The 4,818-nt window shown below is 29.6% G+C and overlaps 2 pseudogenes; both read left to right on the top strand.

Annotated features, from left to right (window-relative positions):
- Window positions 1-696: 696 nt before the first annotated feature.
- On the top strand, window positions 697-1,691 carry LOC131601417 (glutathione S-transferase T3-like; annotated as a pseudogene).
- A 263-nt stretch (window positions 1,692-1,954) lies between these two features.
- On the top strand, window positions 1,955-3,254 carry LOC131601414 (uncharacterized; annotated as a pseudogene).
- Window positions 3,255-4,818: the final 1,564 nt, after the last annotated feature.

The raw sequence follows: 4,818 nt of genomic DNA, 5'->3' as shown, positions 1-4,818 counted from the left end.
GGAATCATAAAATCCTAGACTAGAAATTAGAAAGTAACCAATCATACCAATTGCTAGGATTCTCACGTGTATTTTATTTTGCTTTGCTTTATTTAATATTAACTAGATAATATATAGCGTTGTAGAGAATACATAATATAAAAAGCAAATTGGTATAGTGGTAAGTACTCTTGTATTCAAGGGCAAGGTCTTGGGTTCAATACCTTGTTACTACAAAATTCTTAACTTTTAAAACTTGCAATTATATATATTTACGCATGAAAATAAATAAATTTGGCCAACATGAAAAAAAATTAAATTTAAAAAAATAATAATTTTTTTAAAAAAAAATATAAAAATTAAATTTAAAAAAAAATAATTTTTTTTAAAAAAATAAATATATCCAGTTGGCAGCCAGGTCAGCAATAAAAAAATAAAAAAATCCAACACAGCAAGTCACATCATCATTTTTGTTGACCACATTCAGTGAGGGGGCAAAACAGGAGAATCTACAAATGGCAGAGACGGAATCTGTGTTTTTTTTTACAGGGTTGTTTTTGAGATTCGCTCCAAATGGCAGGGGGCAAAATAACGTTTAACCCTTATATTTTTATTCCAAATTCACAAAACAACTCGTACTTTATAAATTTCACACATCAAATGCCACATTTTCCAAATCAATATCAACAACTTTCATCTCAATCAACTAATCCTATTATGTCTCATCAAGTTCATATGGGTACTAGTGGTGTGAAATCAAATGACCAAGAGTCTGAAACTCTACAATTTTGCACTCAAGATGGGTTGAAAACTATCAACTTTGATGAAGATGTTGGAATTACATCGATTGTAAATATGCCGAAAACAAGATTTCAACCAAAGGAGGATGAGCTTCTCATCTAATCATGGCTCAACATTTCAAAGGATCAAATTGTTGGGGTTGATAAAAAAGGAGATAGCTTTTGGAAGAGAATTGGTGAAGCTTATAATAAGCATCGCGACAAGATTTTTCAAGAGAGGAAACCAATGACATTAAAAAGTTGATGACACAAAAAGATTAACCCCTCTGTTAATAAATATTTTGGGTGCCATAAGAAAGCCATGAATTTTTTTAAAAAAAAGGGAGAGCTTCGAAAGCAACATCATTTCAACTGCATATGATATTTATTACCAAGATGAGCGTGAAAAATTTACATTTGAGAGTGCATGGAGATTATTAAAAGATGAACCCAAATGGCTTGCAGGTTCATTAGAACCTTCTGCAAAAAGAACAAAGAATTCGGATTCTGAAGCATATTCTTCATCTTCTAACCCTCCAACACCAACAAGCAACGAATGCAATTAGATCACAATCACCTTCTTCGTTACGTCAACCAATCGGTCAAAAGGCAACAAAAATAAAGGAGAAAGAAAAACTAGTGGAAAGATCAACACCCGATGTCAAATTTAATACTTTGCAGGACGACTTCCAAAAGAAAAATGAATTGATGTCACAGTTTGCACGTGATTATGCACGTATTGAGAGTGAAAAAGATGAGATAGAGAAGAAAAGAATCGATACAGATAAACATAAGGCTGAGAGAGATATGGTAAGATTGAAGATCAATGATTTGCAAATACTTTCAAAAGACACCTCATACATGGATTCAAGACAACTGCAAGCTCATGAGTTATTGTGTGACGTGAGTAGAAGAGAATATGGGTTTGACTAATATGATTATGTATGTTGAATATTTTTTAGTATATCACTATTTATTTTTATATTCCTATGTATTTTTAGTATTCAATTTGTAGTTGTTATTCAAAGTCAATATTATTCAAACTGGCCGTTATTCAAACTAGTCGTTATTCAAACTAGCCGTTATTCAAACTAGTCGTTATTCGTAGCCCTATAAATACTCTTAACTGTAGTAATAAGCTTCACACTCTTTTCCAACTTATCTTCCTTTTAATTTAATATTAGAATTCTCTTCACATGGATCCTTCCAACCCTTCTCACATTGCAAAAATGTTCATGGATTATATGAATGATGGCATGGATGAAGAACTTGTGAGACTTTACTTTGAAAGTGAAGCCCAAGAAGAAGTTGCGAGTTCTAGCAAGCCTAGACGCCGAAGAAGAAATATAGAGCGGAATCGTGAAGAAGGACGTGCACGTTTATTTAATGATTATTTTTCAGAAGCACCAGTGTACATAGATGAGCAGTTTCGTCGAAGATATCGAATGCATAAACATGTATTCCTTCGTATCTTTGAAGCTCTTGGTCAACATGATGAGTATTTTTGGCTTAAGGTTGATGCAACTGGTAGATCAAGTCTTTCACCACTACAAAAGTGCACTGCAGTTATTTGTATGTTGGCATATGAATCATCTGTTGATATTGTAGATGACTATTTTGAATTGGTGAAACAACAACACTAAAATATGTTGATAAGTTTACAAAAGGTGTTATTAGTGTATTTGGGCCACAATATCTGCGAAAGCCAACTATTAAAGACGTCGAATATCTACTGTAAATGGGGGAGGCGCGCGGCTTTCCAGGTATGTTGGGGAGCATTGATTGTATGCATTGGGAATGGAAAAATTTCCCCGTTGCTTTGAAAGGGCAGTATGTCTGAGATGATCATGGTAAGCCTATTGTTATGCTTGAAGCAATCGCTTCACAAGACTTATGGATCTGGCATGCATTCTTTGGGGTAGTTGGTTCAAATAATGATATCAATATGTTGAACCAATCTGATGTTTTCAACGATGTTATGCAAGGGAGAGCTCTCAAGGTCCATTATTCAATTAATGGCACTGAATACAACATGGGTTATCATCTATCAGATGACATTTATCCTGAATGGTTAACATTTCTGAAAAGTATCTCAATGCCACAAGGAGATAAGAGAAAATTATTTGCCCAAAATCAAGAAGGTGCAAGAAAGGATACTGAACGAGCATTTGGAGTTCTCCAATCCCGATTTACGATCATACGTAACCCTGCTCGACCTTGGCACTTGGATGCAATAAAGCGGACAATGGATACATGCATCATACTGCATAACATGATTGTTGAAGATGAATGTACTACATATGGTGGCAATTTGATTATTCTTATGAGCATTTAGGCAATGACCCGACTGCACCACCAGATGATTCTGATAATGATTTTCAGGATTTTCTACGCAGAAGACATCATGTTCGTGACAAGGAAATTCATCGACACCGTCAACAAGACTTGATAGAACATATATGGGAACATTTTGGACATGAGAATAACCATAACTAAAAATTACTTTAAGTGTTTAGTATATTTTATGCATGTTTAGTATATTTTCTACTATTAGTTTGTATTATGTGTTTTTCTTTTGCCTTTATTTATTTATTTTTGGATATTTTAATTTATTTTTAATATATGTTGTTTCCTTTTTATTACATTTTGTTATAGTTGAATTACATTGTTTAAATTATATATTTATATACTAATGTAAAATATAAATTTGGAATATATTGTAAGTTTAGTGAGACCCATTTTAAAATTCTAGATGAGTGGTATGGATATTTGAAAAATATAGTTGAGTGGTTTAAGTAATTGGGAAATGTGAAATAATATATTATATTAGATGGAGACCATTTATACCACTAAATTGGGTGGCATGGGTATGGATTATCTTAGAGCATACATGTCGGTGCGTGGGTGTTACACCAATTTCATTGTAAATGTGTAAGTGGAAATGAATATTTTATTATGCAAGGGATGGTTTATCAATGTCATCGTAGTCAAGAAAAGTCAAGGTGCTTTAAGGATTTAATTTGCCTTTTACATATACTTGTGAGTATGTAGTGGGATAAGTGAGACTTAATTTAAATTTTTTGATAAACGTGGCTTAGATATTTATAAAATGTATAAAGTGTCTTAAATTATTAAAAAAATATAAATAATTAAATGGAGTCCATTTAAGATATTAGATTGGGTGTCATGGATGTGGATGCTCTAAGTGAATAAAGTCAACAAAAAAAGTGACATGACACTACTGTGTTGACTTTTTTTTTATATATTTATTTTAGGATTACATAGAAATTCATGTGAAATTTTTTTTATATACTGCCAACTGCATTTACTTTTATTTTTATTTTAATTACATCGGCATTTCTTATTTTAATTACACATTATTAAAGGGGCACCTACCACTGGGCCAATTTATTTTAAAAGAAATAAATAGTACTAATGTGTTGTTGATACTTATAAATCAACAATTTTTATAAAAAAAATAATAAAAAAAAAGAAATATAATAATAATAATAATAATAATAATAATAATAATAATAATAATAATAATAATAAGTACTCATGTAAAATAATACTCATGTCAAAAATTTGTATTATTAAATTAAACAAATTAAAATTACATATTTATTAAATATTTTAATTTATTAAGTACTTTAATTTGTCAAAAACTTAAAATTACAAAAATTAAAATTACACAAAAATTATTTAGTAACAAATTAAATTTTTAATTTTTATTATTTATTAATTTCAGTTTAATTTTAAGTTAAAAATTTTAGTTTAATATTTATTATTTATTTTATTAATTAAAGTTGTTAATTCATTGAAGTATATTTTACAGTCAAAATTAGGGTTATTTGAGTAATTTCATTTATTAATATTTATTTATTATATTTATTTATTTAATTATTATAATTGATAAAAAAATTCCATTATACTTTTAATAATTAACCACTAAATAGCTCCGTATTTTGGAGCCAAAATTTGGATTATTTGAGTAATTTCATTTATCAATATTTATTTATTATTATTAGTCAATATTTTGTTATTTATTATTTATTTATTT

The sequence above is a fragment of the Vicia villosa genome, linkage group LG5 (genome assembly GCF_029867415.1).
Source record: "Vicia villosa cultivar HV-30 ecotype Madison, WI linkage group LG5, Vvil1.0, whole genome shotgun sequence".
NCBI lineage: Eukaryota > Viridiplantae > Streptophyta > Magnoliopsida > Fabales > Fabaceae > Vicia > Vicia villosa.
The sequence above is the reverse complement of the archived record's forward strand: the minus strand, read 5'-3'. Positions and strand labels throughout refer to the sequence as shown.